The sequence below is a fragment of the Lepidochelys olivacea genome (assembly GCF_965140295.1).
Source record: "Lepidochelys olivacea isolate rLepOli2 genome assembly, chromosome: 2".
NCBI classification, from domain to species: Eukaryota; Metazoa; Chordata; order Testudines; family Cheloniidae; genus Lepidochelys; species Lepidochelys olivacea.
The window spans coordinates 19,122,971-19,141,231 of record NC_140412.1 but is presented as its reverse complement, the minus strand read 5'-3'; positions in this window follow the sequence as shown (position 1 = coordinate 19,141,231).

Here is an 18,261-nt window from a genome sequence, read left to right as displayed (position 1 = left end):
AGAACGCACGTCTCAGAGAAGTCTTTAATTGCCTTCAATGGGTTCAGGATCAGGCCGTTAAGTATTATAAATAATCACTGCAGTTTTCTCTTTCTGAAATGAATACATCTGAAATGGGAACTGTAGTGTAGTTTACATAGCTGGTCTTTCTGAAGCCCTTATTGCAAGATACTTTCTGGTTCTTTAGAGAACCACAACCTGTCATCATTTAGAATGAGCTTTTGAAAAGTGCCCATCGTAACCTGAAATGTCCTGATGCTGAAATACACCCTGTTCTCATTTTTATACTCGATATCCATCCAAGTCTGTCCCACAACAAGGCACTAAGTGAGAGCTCATGTTCGAGTCCTGTGTATTAATAGACACACAAACCCTCAAGAAGGCATGTCACAGACTTTGAAGTGTGGCACTCTGGCCAAAATATTTTAAAATTACAGAAAAATAGATATATGGAGATAAAAATCTATTTCCCACTTATAAAGACCTCATGTTTATCTGGCCAAGGGCACCCAGCCCAGAAATTCCAGGAGTCTGCTGAAAAAAAAAAGACTCTTCTTAAAGCATTACTTGAAGTCTCAAATCTAAATGGCCTGAAGATGAAAGAGCCTCTTTAGTTAATTTTAGACAAAGCTCTCCTATTTTGGTTGTGGACTGGAAGCAGAGAAAAGTAAAATGTTTACTCTGAGAACAACAGTCCTGGGCAGCAAGCCGAAATACAGCTATCTTCCATAATTCTCAGACCATGTAAAATATGGTTCCTTTCAGAACTATTTACAGCAGAGTTTGAACTATCCTAATGCTTCCCAATGCAACATATCATCCATTGACAGGACACTCTAATCTGCTGCACTGCAACCCAATGTGGTGCTGCCACTTCACTAAGGCCATTATCCAGCGACCAATGAGAATCAGCTCTGAGGATCTGTGCTTAACCAATGTGATAGGAGATCAGGCCCATGACATGAGTAGGAGCTGTGGTAATGCATCGCTTTGAAAGCAAGGACATGAAGTTTACATGTAATGCTTAGCACACTCAGGAGCCAGACAAGTTGTTCCAAGGGTGTGAGGTAGGTTGTGTGTGTGTGTGTGTGAAAGACAGAAACAGAGAGAGAAACACCCACATAAAGAGAGAGTGGGAGAGAGAGAGAAACAAAGTAGCAGGTGATAGATGAAGATTACGGAATTAGAATTTTGGACCAGCTGGAGAAAGGTGAGGTTATTATCAAAGACCCAGAAGGAGGACATTGCAAATAATGAGAATGGGAGATGGCCAAGGCATAAACAAGCAATTTGGTGGTTGGGATAGAAAGGAAAGGCTGAATTTTAGAAATACCGCAACAGGATGGACAGAAGAGGAGGGCAAAGATGGCTCCTTGCATCCCTTCTCTTCCTGTGCACTCATGCAAGGTTATACATAACATAGCCCTGTGTCTTTACAGCGTAACTGAAGCTCTACTCTGAGCTTTTGTTCTGAGTATTGTAAAACAGGATTTACAACCTGATGCACAAGGATCAGTTGGGTAAAGGGCACTGAGCACTTCAAAGAGGTAGAATACTATGGCCTCGATCCTGCAAGGGCCTGAGTATTTTTAGCACCTCTTGAAATCCTGTGAGTCAAGAACATTTTGCACCTCTCTGGATACCACAGTATCACATAGTCTATTCGGGCTCTCCCTTCTAATTCCTATGAGACTCCACAGCTTTGGGATATCTTAATTCCCACCCTCGCTCTCCCTATCTCCTCACCTCAAAAAAAAATCTTCCTGGCTCGGTATTTTTTGACACTGTTCCATTACAGAAGCACATAACCATACCTCCATATGTGATAACAATTCTAAAATGGAATGCTTGGTATTTCCTTGCTCCAGTACAGGACCTCGGAGAGGATTTTGAACCAGATGTTCTGAATCTGCAAAGCTCACATTTTTCCATCCATATGTTCCAATGACCCCTATGTAAAGGTTATGTTGTGATATCGCCAGGTACTGAGAAGGCTTGGCAAGAGTGGATGAAAAGGTGACCTTAGGTAAAGAAAGGTGATGAAATAACACAAATAAAATACAAGTCCAGTTGAGTTATATACAGTCATTGGTTAGTGATTTGTTCTACAATATCTGCGTGCAGTTCTTCCAACTGAACTGATCTCCTACCTTCCTCAGCACTCTTTACTCAGGCAAAACTACCTCTGAAATGAGGATTTCCACACGGTTCAGTGGGACATGATTGGGCCCTGAGTAAGGAGCACTGAACAGGCAAGTCACTTTACGTTGTTTGTATTGCTGTAACATGTTGTGGGGCCTGATCCATGACTGGGGCCCTTCTGTGCAAGGCACTGTACAAACACAGGACAAATAGACTCCCTGCCCCAAAGAGCTTAAAACTTAAGTATAAGTTACAAAGGAGGATACAGCCAGATGAGGAAGTACCAGGAAACAATAAGACAGTATTGATGCTTTGTTTCTCTTGTCTCTTCAGAACGTAAACTGTACAGAACAGGGGCTTCTAGACTAGGCACTATATCATGACACATTTTTTAAAAGAAGTTCTTTATCCTGTTAGTGATTCACTGAACCCTGAGGCCATTGTGTCCTTTCCATATTGCTAAATGGGAGGGGAGCCTCTGAGAGAGAGGAGTATGGAAAAGGCTTAGGAGCGGAGCTGATTGCGAATTGTTTTGAAGCAATATTTTTTGGTTGGAAAATGCTGACTTCTCAAAACCAAAACTCTTCAGGGGCAGGGGGGCAGTTGGGAAGATTTCTTGGATCCAGGATGGAATTTCTGGTCAAAACATAGGGACAGCCAGGTGCCCACCCAAGAACAGCCAATGGGTAAGGGCACTCAACTAGGATGTGGGAAACCCAGGTCCAAATGCCTGCTCTGCCTGATTCAGAGAAGGAACTTTAACCTGTGTCTCCGAGCTGTGGGAGGGAGAGGGGTGGGGGGTGGGGGAGGTGCTGGGGTTTTTTTAATGACATTTTTTTTTAAAAGGTCTCGGTTTCATTCTGATGCATAATGACAACAAATGCCCAAACCTGAACATTTTTGGAAACGTTGTTTTCCACCCATCCCTAACGATAACCACTGCCCGCCCCCTTCCCCACTCTACCTTCCTCAAGAATTCTGAAATGAAACCAAACAGCAACCCGATGCCATAACATTGTGTGATCTTCTTTTAAGGGTCTAGGTTTTTTTTTTTTTTTTTCTTTTCTTTGCTGCATCACCAAACCTGCTGAAATCCAGTGTTTGGATCTGTTCCCACCCTACGCTGATATAAATCTGTGTGTTTGTGGTGTGCTCTTCTTAAACCCTGGTGGAAGAGTGCTAACATGAACTGAGCACTTGGCTGACTGCCTGGGTTGAAATGAACTTTCCCCTGCAATCACCACATCAGAACTTTCATTCACGATCTAACACAGCAGCGATCTTATAAAGGAATTGCTCCCTGGTCCTTTTGGCAACAATAACCCTGTATTTGTTCTGGTGACATACTGGAATGTGATGATTTTTTTTAAAGATACCGAGTTCTTTTTACAATAACTGACGAGATGGTAGAGCAACCTGAGTGCAACCCCCCCCCACTTATAAATTAAAACACTTTTTATATATTTAACACCATTATAAATGATGGAGGCAAAGTGGGGTTTGGGGTGGAGGCTGACAGCTCGTGACCCTTCCCACCCATGTAATAACCTCGTGACCCCCTAAAGGGCACCGATCCCCACAGAACCCCTGTGGTAGAGTCTATTCACGTTATCCTCCTGCAAAAGTTTCTTCTGTTTCTTCCTATTGCCAGCTGTGGCAGACTTTGCATCTCTTTGCATTGGGCTTTGCTGACACCTACTGATCACCCTCAGAGGCCAAATTCTGCTCGAAGTTACATGAGTGTAAAAGTGGAGTTACACCATTTACCAATGAATGAGGTGCTGGGTTCAAGCAATTAAGGCGCTGGGGCTCAAGTAATTTTTTTACATTCATAAGTGATGCAGCCAGCCCAGAGGTGCTAGGGCTGTGAACTGCCAAGCCTAGAGGTGCCGGGGCTCAGCCCTGGCACAAATTAAGCACTGAAACTTACTAAGTTTTCCATTGGTGTTGCTGAGAGCAGCAGAATTGGGTTTCTGGTGTCAGTTGTATTGCTAAGCTAGTGAAATGCCACTTATGCAAAGCTGTTAATTTCACACAATTCTAACACTGACACACATATGGACATGCCAAGGGTCCCTGTTAACTATCTACAGCCAATAGTATCACAGGTAGCTTTCTGGCAGGACAGTGAGCCACGAACCTATGGTTCACCATGTTGGGGCTGATCAGAATTAGCAACTTGAACTGGGCGTGTAAAGTTGCTATTAGTTGAACATATGACAATATCTGTGGCCTGGGATCCATTACCCTGTTGTCTGAACATCTCCCGGTCCTTAATGCATTAATCTTCATAACACCCGAGTGGGACAGGGAAGAGCTATTATCATCATTTTACGCATGGGAAAAACTGAGGCACAAAGAGACGAAGTGATTCGCTCAAGAGCACACAGGCACTGTGGTTGAGCAGGGAATGGAAGCCCTGTTTGCTGAGTAATGTGCGAACCACTGGATCATCCTTCCTTAGTGTGGGATACAATTCATCCATGGGATTTATCTCTAATAGATATTACACTGGCAGTTAATTTTGCCCCCCTATATGAATGCCTAACAGTGGTTTTGCTGACAGATCTGAAGCTCCTGATGCCCATTTTGTAGGTCATTGCTACAGAAATCAATGATGGATTCGAAACCTCTAGGCTTGGCCAGAGCAGAGAATTGCAGAGTCTTCCTAAAGAGCTGTGTTTTGAGTGCATGTTCTTCAAAAGCTCATCACAAGAAGAAAACCTCATTAAAATTAGTCCAAGGATCCACTAACTTCCACTGTGAGCTGCTGCAGAATAAAAGGATCAGCTGCAAAAAATCAAGCCAGCTGAGTCAGATATCCTTAAGCTACCCTCCTCATGAAAAGGTATCTGAGGCACATCATGTGATTTAGAGAGAAGCCAGTTTGAAACAGGTGTTTGGTGGCTTAGCTACAGAGTATGTGTCAAAATGAACCCTATCATATAGCTGTGTGTACTGGCCAGCCTGTAAAGGCTAGAGAACATAAATATATACATATGTAAGAAGAACATATGTTCTATGGGTTAGAAATGGTCTAGGCCAGCGGGAAGATAACAGTGTAGCAAGCGAAGCAGCTGTCAATTGCAATACAAGCCTGGATAGTGCTTCAGCTTTATGATGCCTGTAGTGTGTAGGTGTCCTAACTAGATCATTTCCTATACCATGCCTACAAGTATATCTGTAGTGAGCTGGGCTTGACAAAGGACACCAGGCATGCCCCCTAGGCCTCTCCTCAACTGCAATCAAAAGCAGTTGTGTCCCTGGTAAGGATCTATAAAGCAAACCATTGTAGAATGAGAGACACATGTTGAAGTTAGCAAGACAGCTCTTTCCGGCATTAGCTGTTTCTGACCCCCACTGTTAAACATGGTTCATTTGTATTGTGTTCTAATGCAATGGGAGTCTCCGATCTGTCTGTAATTTTCTGCTTAGTTACATGCAGCTATATAGTAGTAACATACTGAATTAAATCTACAAAAGCTGGAGAAGTGAATAGAACTAGATAATTGGGGCTGGCTTTAACTGCACATCCAAAATTTGAATGCACCTCCATCGTGCATGCAAATGGCCAATTATCCAGCTAAGTACTTAATTTGGGGAGTAAATGCCCTTCGTAGAGGGGGATGATTTCTGGAAGAATCTACTGATGTCTGGCAAACTTGTAGGTTTATGACATCACAGATACCAAAGGACGGAGCCTTGATTAATTTAGAGATGAAGTGACTTTCATTCAAGTTGATTAATTTGGAATTCATTTTATGGACTATTTAACTCTTCACACCTGTCACAGAACTAGAAGGAAGGATCTCTTTAAAGATTCAACACACCTCATTTTTCAAGGCTAGCTAAGAAAGCTCCTAGTCCATATGGCTGAGTTCTTCAACTAACATCTTCAGCTAAACCAGAGTGACAGGACTATCTGAAGTGTCAAGATGTAACGTAACAAAGAGACATTTATTTTTATTTTCTGTTCCCATATCATAAAGATACAGTGCCCTAGCCCTTGCTCAATTGCTGGGAGAAGGGGAAGAGATTCCCCACCTTCTTATAGAAGGGTTTGAGGCCATCTCAGCCCTTGTATTTGGGGGTGGGTGAAGAGCATGGGGACTGCTCCCTCCGTGCACCTCTGGGGGTGGGCATGTTGCTCAAAGGACACTGAGGTGAGTCTACACATCCTCTCCAGCGTGCAGTGGCAAAGCACTCTGCACCATCACAAGGGATACCCCGGTGTTCTCATGGCCCTTGCACCCCAAAGACTGTGGTAGGGGTTAAGGAGGAGAGGTACTATGCAGTGTGATTCTCCCCGGGCACTATGTCTCTGTACTGCCACATACGCCACCTGCCACAATACGTATGGCACCGTGTCTCAAAGTGAGAGATGAAGTAGCCCATTGTGAGAGTAAGTACTTAGACTGAGTGATAAAATGCATATTTATGTAATGAATGGTAATGGATCCCTGGGACCCATTCTGGTGCATGCTGTAGATTCTTAGGACATGATCCTCTGCCCAGGGAGATCAATGGAAGAATGTTCAGGCCCTTATTTTGAACATTTATAAAATATGTTTGGTACTCAAATGATCATGAGAGTTTTTCAAAGCAGCTATTTGCCTGGGTAAAGTATGGTATTAGATAACTCAAGGCATGTTCAGCAGCTTCTCTTGTGCCAGTGATGTCTTGTGTGTGTGGTAAAGGCCTGTGCTTTTGGTGTTGAAAGTCCCAGGTTGAGCAGTTTGTATTTGTATGTAGGTGGCCGTGGCTTCTTTCCATCTGTCTCACTTAGGAGTTGAAGTTGGAGTGCAGAAATATCAGGAGATTGGCTGTTCTCACAGAATATATTCATTATTATTTACAGGGGCACCTAGAGATCTCCCTGCTGAAGTCAGGGCCCTAGTGTGCCAGGCACTGTACATGGATTTAGAACCAGTCACTGCCCCAAATTACTGCTGATCTAAATAGACAAGACTAAGGCTGCGAAGGTAAAAACATTCACGGAGAGGTGAAGTAACTTGCCAAGGTCATCAGCGTGGGTGAGTGGCAGAGCTGAAATAAAACCCAAATATCCTGACCCCCATGCTGCCTCTTATTTTTTCCCTGGCTGAAAGCAAAAAGGAATGGGAATTCCCTGTGCCAAGCAGAACCTGCAGGGCCTTGTAGGGCAGCTTCCCATCTGGTTCAGAAGCAGGTGATGCAGAGCCAGCCATTTTCTTAGTGTCCCTGATTGATTTACAAAATGTTCACAAATCCAGTTTCCTTGGACAGAGGCGGTAACAAATGTCACACAGGGATCTCCCTCTTCCAGAAACATCAGGTCAGGCACCATTACCCTGCCCTCAGAAAGAGATCCTGTCTTTCTCCTTGGTCTCGTGTCAATCTTGTTGCTTCATTCAGTCTCTTCTTTCTGCCTCAATCCCTGGGTTTTCCACCTGGGAAGCCCTTCATCCCAGGCTGCTCACTGGGACCCTAATGGCCTGGAAAAGAGAGCCTGGACATCTACCCTCCTTTCCCACCTCTCTTTTGCGACACAAAGGAAATTCAGAGCTCCAGGTGCTAGACCAAGGAGGGGGCTGTAACACGCACAAGGCCCTTAAAGACACTTGGTGTAGTGACTGCATAGCATCATGCCTCTTTCTATGGGGAATTTCATCCTGGCTGCTCCTACATCGGTGACTCCTAATGGATAGCCGCCATTGTCGTCAAACTGTAACAGACTCCTAGGAAAATTCTAGCCCAATTCTGCAGACTCAAGTTTAAGCATCCGGGCTTTGAGGTATTGTTCTGAACTAAGTTACTGAAGATTTTGGGTCCAATTCTGTGCTGTGCCTCTGAGGTGCATCACAACATTTGCAGGGGAGTGGAGGGAGAGGGGGTCATGGTGACTCTAAGCCACCTTTCTGCCTCTCGATCCTAGGTTGTCCTGGGGGCTGTTGTAATTACAGCCACCTTCCCATGACACCCTGTGTCTACAGCACAGCCTGGAATCTCTGCAGCACTGTCCCCCAACATGCCTCTTTCATCCCAGCCCCATCCTGCCATGTCCCCTACATTGGAGCTTGCAAAGGGGTCCTTGGAAAGAAGTCGGATGTCTGTGTTCCGCAGTGCCTGAGCCAGGGGAATCCTCTCTCTACCAGTTACAGGGCTTTTAGGGCCCCTTCATGCTGCTCTGGCCCTCTTAGGCACTGTGAAGGGGCTGTAGCACACAGGTGATGATACCATTTGAGTTTTGCTCCTCAGTAGTTGTGACATAATTATCACACAAGCCTTTACCGCACAACTCCCCAGAAATACCCACCCAGCCTGTGAGTCAGTTGACACTAAGGTTTAAAGTGCTGTTGGTCAAAACCTTAGCCAGAAATATAGTTCAGAGATGAGTCAGTCTCATGCATAGTAATACGCAAGTGAATAAGAAAACGAACCTGTTTGGAGAAAGGGGATGAAATGGGAAAGATCAGAGGGAGGCAAGAGAAAACTGAAGTGGTGGGGGAAGGGCAGAAAGCAGAAAAGAAAATGGTTAAAGAGTGGAGAGAGAGAAAATAGCATGGAGATAAGAGAGAGGGCAAGAAGAAGAGACAGAAACAAAGTAAAAACTACACCAAGAACACACACGAATTTGGTCCCAGCTTCATTAGCGGGAAAGTTTAGAGGCACAAGGAGTGAATGGTTAGGTCTTTTATGGTTACTAAATTTCTTTTTCTTCTCTAGCAGAAGAGGAGGGGCCTTTACCTTTTCCCTTGTCCTTCAACCCCCTCCCCCACTACCACAGTCATCTCTTAAATGACACCTTAAGGCACCATCCTGCAAATAGTTGCTACCATGAAGTGGCAAGTGATAACTGGTCATGGTAGGAAGTGTGTGCAGGATCAGGCCTTTGATAGCAAAGTCTGTAGGGTAGAGACCCTGGGTCAGATCCTCAGTCGATAAATTGGCACAGCTCAATCGAAGCCCATATTCTTTATTCTTGTATTAAGCGTCCTACAGATCATAGAATATCAGGGTTGGAAGGGACCTCAGGAGGTCATCTAGTCCAACCCCTTGCTCAAAGCAGGACCAATCCCCAACTAAATCATCCCAGCCAGGGCTTTGTCAAGCCTGACCTGAAAAACTTCTAAGGAAGGAGATTGCACCACCTCCCTAGGTAACACATTCCAGTGTTTCATCACCCTCCTAGTGAAAACGTTTTTCCTAATATCCAACCTAAACCTCCCCCACTGCAACTTGAGACCATTACTCCTTGTTCTGTCATGTGCTAGCACTGAGAACAGTCTAGATCCATCCTCTTTGGTAGTTGAAAGCATCTATCAAATCCCCCCTCATTCTTCTCTTCCACAGACTAAACAATCCCAGTTCCCTCAGCCTCTCCTCATAAGTCATGGGTTCCAGTCCCCTAATCATTTTTGTTGCCCTCCGCTGGACGTTTTCCAATTTTCCACATCCTTCTTGTAGTATGCAGCCCAAAACTGGACACAGTACTCCAGATGACGCCTCACCAATGTCAAATAGAGGGGAACGATCATGTCCCTCGATCTGCTGGCAGTGCCCCTACTTATACATCCCAAAAATGCCATTGGCCTTCTTGGATATGTTGACTCATATCCAGCTTCTCGTCCACTGTCACCCCAGGTCCTTTTCTGCAGAACTGCTGTCCAGATGCTACAGATGAGCAGCTATAGTGGTGCATGGGATTCTTCCGTCCTAAGTGTAGGACTCTGCACTTGTCCTTGTTGAACCTCATCAGATTTCTTTTGGCCCAATCCTCTAATTTGTCTAGTGCCCTCTGTATTCTATCCCTACCCTCCAGTGGATCTACCTCTCCTCCCAGTTTAGTGTCATCTGCAAACTTGCTGAGGGTGCAATCCACACCATCCTCCAGATCATTTATGAAGATTTATGGCTCTAATTAAACAAGGAGGAAAACACTGTCTGAACAGCTGAACAGCCATCCTTGCTCCATGAGAGCCAACATTTTACTACTTTCCAATTTAAGCTGTTTTTTGATGTACTCTTGTGTCCACGGGAATTTGCAGCAATCTATTCTGTAATCCAGGCAAAGTCTCAAGACTTCCCCAAACTCAGTTTGAACCAAACTACACAGGAATCTTTGTGAAGAACAATCTTGGGCCTTTTGAAAACGTACCGAATGCTCAGAAGTACTAATGCGTTCCACATTTGGTCTTTAAATGCTAATTGGTAGCATACTGTGTATGGGATCACACTTTGACTAGCCAGTATTTCCTAGGTCATGTCCCTGCAAGACCTGCTCTGCCCCCAGTGCCTTTATGTGACCTGCCCTTTTGAACTTTTAATCCTACTTCTGGTCAAAGAGCAATAGTAGCTCAATCCATGCTTTAAACCACTGGAATTTTTCCCCTGGCTTTTTAAATATTTGCTTGTGTGGTCCCCCCACTTCTTTAGCTGGTTATGATGCAGGATGTCTTGTGAAGGCCTAACTGAAGGACTCAGAAGCACCTGGTACTTTATGATAAAACTGTTGTCCTTGGTAAACATCAGAGGGTTGTGGGTGATGTGTGTTTTTTTTAATGTATTCTAATATTTATCCGATTAGTCTGCCATTTCCCTGTGAAATTATGAACTTTGCTGACCATTTAAGCAAGCTAGTTTTATATATATAAGGTGTGTGAGAGAAGAAAAGCCACCAAGAAGCTCTTTATCAAAACAGTGCTTGGAATGTAGCCTCGTGGAGGCTAATCAGCAATTTAATAGCAATGGTAAGGGGAAATATCAGAAAGCTAACTATACAGAAAGGAGGGGGAGAGCCTCAACTGGTGTCAGTCAGTGGGCTAATTTGAATTTGATGTAATTAAGCGCTTGGGTCCCCTCCCCCATCCTTTTCCCTTCTCTTTCCCCCAAATGAGATTCATATGAAAATAAGACCACCTTAAGAGAACCACCTGCATCACTAAGCATTATTTGTACCAGAGAGTGAGAATGATTTAATAATAATACCTTGGTCTCCTAGACTTTTCATCCCACGTTAGTACCCTCCCACTGGTCTAAAGGTGGGAGTGAGAGGGTGACCGCAGCAACACCACCACCTCGTCTTCCTTTTCCGGCCATTTTGCCAAAATGCCTTGTGTCAAATTTGAAAAAAATTGTATCACCCAAATGCATTTTTCATCTAAACTTTTTGTCTGAAAAATTGTACCCAGCTCTAGTTGCAGCAACACTTGTTTGTTGAAATTAGCTTTCTGTTTCCAGAAATACAGCCAGAGTATACTCCTTAACCTGTCATGTATGCAGGGCAGGTGCATCCAACAGCTGACAGTGTACCAGAAACAGCTTCTTCTGGACCAGTAGCAGTAGCTCAAGGGGCAAAACAAAAGCAAACTATGTTGTGGCATGTTTGGGATGTATGGGTGAGATAATTGTGTGTTTGCGTGCATCCATCTGCAGCATGTATGCACTTGGTTTTAAGTGATGGCATCAACCTCAAATGGCTTGGAGGTGAGGTGTGGGTTAGATAAAAATCCAGATCTTTAGAGGCCTACTGGAAATTTACCTGAACTTAGGGTGTGTTCTAGCTCTTAGGCAAGTTGTTGGCAAAACTCCCATTGTATTCAGTGGTGCAGGATCCTTATTCAACAGCCAAAATTCTCAGAACCTCTGGGTGTTCTCATGATACTTCGAGTTCCGCTTGCAGGATGTAAGCAGAGAATAAATACCAAAAACTTCAAATATGCAGTCATTTTCCTGTGAAATAAGTCTTAATATTATGGAAACTGCCCCTGTCGGATACATACACCCTGTATTATCTAGGCCAGAGAAACAGGCAGCATACGATACATCCAATCCGAAAAGGGAACACTACTTTATATAAACAAGCATTCTTATTGATATTCAGCCCCAATCAGAATCAGGGTAATGGTATGCTAGGTGCCGTACAGCCACGTAGGGAAAAACAGTTCTTGCCCTGAAGAGTTTACAATTTAATTTTAACACAAGACATGATCAGCTGATATAACAAACAAGCAGAAGGTGGCAATAACATTGACAGGAAGTCATGGTCACTTAGACTAGCCATATTCATGATCTGCAGGGTGAAGGGATTCAAATTTTAACCATAAAGTGTTTTGTCTCCAGATCCAGGCCACTTAGCTGTTTGGAAATAAGCAAGAAGTGCTATTTCCAATTGCTTAACTAAACTGAGCTGTGTGATCTATCCAGATTGGCACATATCTAATTTCTCTGTTACCCAATACACCTGTCTGAGATGTGGCTTTTGTGTGACTGATGCGTCAGTGGTGTAGCATCTAATCCCTCTTAGTAACAAATCTAGAAAATCTTGGGAAAGATCTATTGATGACTCACTAGTCTATAAACTGCATTACATCACAGTTCCTTTAGGACAGTTTGAATTCTGACCGCTAATCAAACATCTAGGAATATTAACTGAATCTCTGCTCTGGACTCTACAAAGGCTATTAATCTTAATGTAAAGTTATCTTAAAAACACCCATAGCTATCTTAAAGAAATGGGTTAATTCTATATTTTCAGTAGTTACTGAATTATAGTGAGGATTGAACACTACCATCCCTAACCTTCTGTTGGTTTACAGGTTTGGTGTTGTAATTATTGACAGATAGTGGGGAAGACTGTGTAAATCCCCCAGAAAAGACAATGGGTCTAAGTCTGCCATGACGTGCACCCAGTGAAATACCCTTTACCCATTCAACAGGTGTGCATCAGGACAGAATATTGCTCATCGGCTTTTTAGCTCAGATTACTGGTCTGCATAGTTTTCTGTGCAATGCTGGTGAAAGCAAAACTTAGATCATCAAAGCTATAGGTTTCATGTGGTTATGCTCGTAGTAGTGACACTGCGAGTAACGTAAGGGAACAGGAAAAAAGCTGCTGTTGCAGGTAGGGAAAGACAGACCAGCAGAGATCATATGTCCACTCCCATTAATCCTCCTCAAGTAGTCTTTAAGCTTGATCCAAAGTCACTGATTTCATTCCTCCCTTTCTCTACTGCCATTCTTGAGTCGCTATCAGGTTCCTTAACCCTGCTCCACAGTTTAGTAGGCTGGCCTGACTGGCTCAAATTAGACTGGGACCAATATCACCTTGTTTTGTGAGCTGCACCTGCTCCAAAACATTAAGGAATCCTAGAGGTGTAGAACTGGAAGGGACCCCAAGACTCTTCTAGTCCAGTCCCCTGCACTCAACGCAGGACCGTGTAATAACTAGACCAGGGATCGGCAACCTTTGGCACGTCAGGGAAATCAGCTGGCGGGCTGGGACGGTTTGTTTACCTGCAGCATCCACAGGTATAGATGCTGGCCGACTGCAGCTCCCACTGGCCACGGTTCGCTGTTCCAGGCCAATGGGGGCTGCGGGAAGTGGCAGAACAGCACATCTCTCGGCCCGTGCTGCTTCCTGCAGCCCTCATTGGCCTGGAACGGTGAACCATGGCCAGTGGGAGCTGCGGTTAGCTGAACCTGTGGACACTGTGGGGTAAACAAACCGTTCCGTCCCACCAGCGGATTTTCCTGAGGGGCTGCATGCCAAAGGTTGCCGATCCCTGAACTAGACCATTCCTGCCAGGTGTTTGTCTAACCTGTTCCACACACAGCTAGTCTGAACAGAAGATGTTTGTTTCCATCACAAAACACTAATTTTATGTTAATAACAAAGTAAAAGATGGAAGAAAAACTTTCACCCCAGAGCCAGACTCCCTAGCTTTGGGGATGATTGGATGTGGAGCCAGATCCAAATCTTGCAGCTTGAGTCCACCTCTAATAAGGTCAGCAGTAGAGCTGGTCAAGTATTTTCCATCAAAACTGTGTTTTCACAGGAAAATTCGAGTCTTGGCTAAAAGCAATGTTTTGCAGAAAGTCTCTGCTTTCTGTAGAGCACTGATTCCCTCTGCCCCCAAATGCATACCCCAAAATTCAGAAAAACAAAAATACTTTTATTTGGATAGTCTGAGTTTCCTCATGGAGCTGTGCTGTTTGTTTTCTCCTCATGTCCCCATTCTCCTCAGTGGGCCTTGCTCCCCATCTAGAATGCATCTCCCATGAAGCACCACAGCCTTTATTGTATCCCCTTCCATCATCAACAAGGGGAGAAAGTGGTGCATCATGGGAGATGTAGTCAATCCAGGGAGCCCAGCCTACAGAGTAGAATAGGAGCCTGAAGCACCCAAATTCCAATTCGCATGAAGAACTAAGGAAGCATTACTCAAAACTGAAATTTTTTTCTTTTTGCCACAAAGTCAAACGTTTCTGTGGAAAAACTTCAATGAATATGTATTCTTTTTCATTTTTCTCTAAACTTTTGGAAGCCTATTTTCTGACCACTTCTAGTTAACAGTTGTGTCAGTTGCCTTTTGTTCCTTAAATGCCTCTGAGCCCTTATTCCTGGATGTGAATTGAGCTCTATGTGTATTCAAACTATTGAGATGGTCTACTCTCCTGTCCATGGGCCTGATCCAAAGCTTTCTATTAAGATTTCTACTTCAAATCAGACCCCTCTGGATCAGACCCCATATGTAGAGCTGTCCTTAATCATAAGCTGTGTAAGTGAACGTCCCTTTCTCTTCTGCTAAATCAGCAACTCGTGCTGGATTGATTCTACCACCACCACCTTTGGAGTATCAAAACTACAATAGGACACACACAATGGTTTGATGCCCTCACTCATCACCCCTCAACAATGTGAACCCGGCTCTTTTCTGGTGCCTCACCTAAGACTCCAGCCCTATTTGCGTTTGTGCTCCAATCAGCACCAACAGATGGCTCTTTCATGGAAAGATGTATAGCGTTCAGGATTACGTCATTTGGAAAAGCAGCCACTATTTCTAGTGTTCTGAGATCTATCTGTGTTAAAATGGTAAGCTGTCACTTTAAATTTCAGTAGGTTTTCCTGATCCTGCTTGCCAGGAAAGGGGGCTCTGTGGGGGAAGTGTGGGAGCTAGGCCTAGCAGCAGTTAGTCTGCAGACAGCTAGCTGATAAAAAGGTGGAGTGTGTTATACCCTCTCTGCTTTAGGGAGCAGCTTGTTTTGTCTCTGTTTTGGTTACTGCGTGTTATCATTCTGGATTCTAAGAAATAAAGTCGTGTTATGTTGCAACCTTCCAGCAAGAGTATTTGATGGGTTTTTTTTAACTTTTGTGTGTTTGCTGTGAACACGTGACACTATTCACATGCAATAATCTTTCTTCAGCTGCAGTGTCATCAGAGAGCTTAGAATGAACACATACGGCAGTTCCATGGGCACGCTTCACCAAGATCTCTGTTAGTAACAGGCATGTTTATGCAATTCAGTGTTACGGTTCAAAAACAAAACTCTGTTCAGACAGGTCAAAAATGTGCTTTAAAAACACACCCTTAATGTATCCCTTGCATCTGAAAACATTTGGTGGGTTTTTTCTTTTGTACAGCGCACAGTAACTGAACCCCAGTCCTTCCCCTGAGTCTAAGCTTGAGGATGCTGGAAACTACATTGAACCTGAAATACATGAAGATATATAGCAGGGGCTATCACATTGTTTTTTCTCTCAGCTGCCTCCACAGAGTCCTAACTGTAGAGGGGTCAGTACTGATGAGTAATTTTGTATGTTGTGCTGCTCCAATACCTAGAAACAAAAGTAAATGTCAGAGGTTCAGAATTTCCTGGCCCTGGTTTAGAGTCAAACTTTTAATGCTGTTTGAATGTGCGGCCGGTGGGGAGTTAGTTTGGTTGTGCTGATCTGAGAAAGAAGTAAATACTCAGAAATGTCACCAGTAGGACAGGTAATTCTTTGCATTTGAAGTGCTCGCAAACCTTTGATTTTTATTACTTTTCTGGTGCTTCCAATGCCTATTCCAGGCCCAAATCTAATCAAGCCTAACGTGCTTTCAGTTGGGACCTTGAGGAAGAATGGAATGGTCTTAGGGTTAGGTTGCTAGCCTGGGATTTGTGAGACAGTTTGATTCATTGCTCCACCACAGGCTGTCTATGGGCAAGTCACTTAGTCTCTGTGAACTTTAGATCCCCATCTGTAAAATGGGGATAATAGCACTTCCTTACCTCGCAGGGGTGCTATGAGGGTAAATAAGACTGTGAAGTGCTCAAGGAACTATGGTAATAGGGGCCATATGACTTCCAAAGATAGAAGTCCACAGGAGTCTCTCCATTGACTTATGTGGATTTACAATCAGACCCTCTGCGTTACATATTATTTAAAATACTACATAATATTAATGCAATACTTAAAAATAACAAGTCCATTATTGTGCAGACCTATAATAATAGCAACATTGACCCACCATCTTGATCTCACACACCTAGAATTTTCAGACATCATTCCATGGACCCTGCTTTGCCATAAATGCCTACAGATCAAGAAAAGTTTTTTGCAGCATCCCCTGAAGGTAGTCAAATTAAGGCTCTTGCAAACCAGCTAATGTTTTCAACATCCTTGTGAAGTAATAACTACTATCTCTAGGGGAAACCAAGACAATCTTTCTGTGTGTGGAGATATGGGTGGCCATGCCATCTCGCTGGCTTTCCTCTGTGATCTTTCACGGGCGTATACATTTTATCAGAGCTGGTTCAAGACAGGAAAAACTAGTTGGGGGTGGAGGGAGGTGGAGGGAGAGGTTAAATGAAAGATTCAAAACAGATGTATATTTTCACTTCTCTACCCCAAAACTTTTTCTGTTTTCAATGTAATACACAAATTTAATTTTAATTAAAAACATTACCAAACTGGCTATTCAATATTTTTCATTTACTGCAAATCTGATATATGGACAGACACACAAATTTGGATAACCATTTTGATGATTTTTAGTGTTACTCATCATTTTTTTTTTTAAAAGCAACATTTTTAGCCAAAAATGTTTATATTGTAAGCAACTTTCATGTTTTGATGTCAATTTTTTGTTTAAAAAAAGTATGTAGAAAAGGCCATTTTTGGACAAATTATTTAACATTGTTCAGTTCTAGTATTTTTTTTTCTAGTAGAGCATGCAGTTCATAGATTTGTAAAGTTAAAACCCAGAGGGACCATGAGATCAACTAGCCTGACCTCTTGTATATCACAGGTCATTAAATTTCACCCAGCTATGCCTGTGTCAAGCCCAATAATTTCTCTAACTAAAGACAATAGGCACTTTTCAAGCATGAGAGGGAAAGATCCCTACCCCAAAGCTGAGAGTCTAAAAAGACAAAACAGAGATGGGAGGGGGGAGAAAGGGATGGCAGAATAAAAGTATAATGGTGACCCTGCAGGATTCCTCCTGTTTGTACTAGGTAAGGAAGAGGGGAGTGTTGCCAGATCCCATGCTGCCATCCCAGAGACAGCCAGTTGTCTTGGAGTAAGGAGACCTGGGCTATATTACCAGCTCTGCCATTCGCATTCTGTGTGACCTTGAGCAAGTCACTTACCTTCACCGTGCCTCAGTCTTCTCAGCAGTAAAATGGGAGTAACTAATCTTTTGTCCCCCTTGATGAAACATTTGGAGATGGATAAGTGCCTAATAAAAGCTTATTATTGTTATGAATGAGAGTCAAGGAATGCTCAGATCCACCAACTGTTGGTGTAAGTGGGTTAATGGACTCCGCTAATCAAGCCAGATCTGCCCAAGGCACATGTAAATTTTCTCTCTGTAGTAGAATTTGACCAAGCTACAGGGAGATACTGCTGTTACAAAACATTTCCCCTGACTCTACCTTTGATCTCTATCCTCGAGGTCACATCAGTTTCCTGATCTTCTGAGAACAAGATGGTGGTTTCTTAGAAGCACCTAGTACACATCCAGCGGCTGTTATCTGGCTTACAAGTAGCATCTTCTCTCGTGTAATGGGGGAATAAACAGAAGATGGAAACTTATAGTGAAAGGTCAGGAATTTTAAAAAAGTGTGAGATTCTGTACTGGTGTTTTCTCTCTCCCTATCTTCCCACCTCCTGACCCTCTGTTTTTGTCTAATCAGCATGTGGGACAAATGTGGGCTCCTACCAAATGTGTAATATGATAAATAAGTGCTCAGTGGTCTAATACCTGGTGTGGTAGCCTCTGGATATAGGCTGTAGTGTTGATGATTCCACTTGACTTTTAAAGGAATCAGTTGGATTATAAATGTGTGGGGGCGGGGGGTTGGTTGGCTGATGGT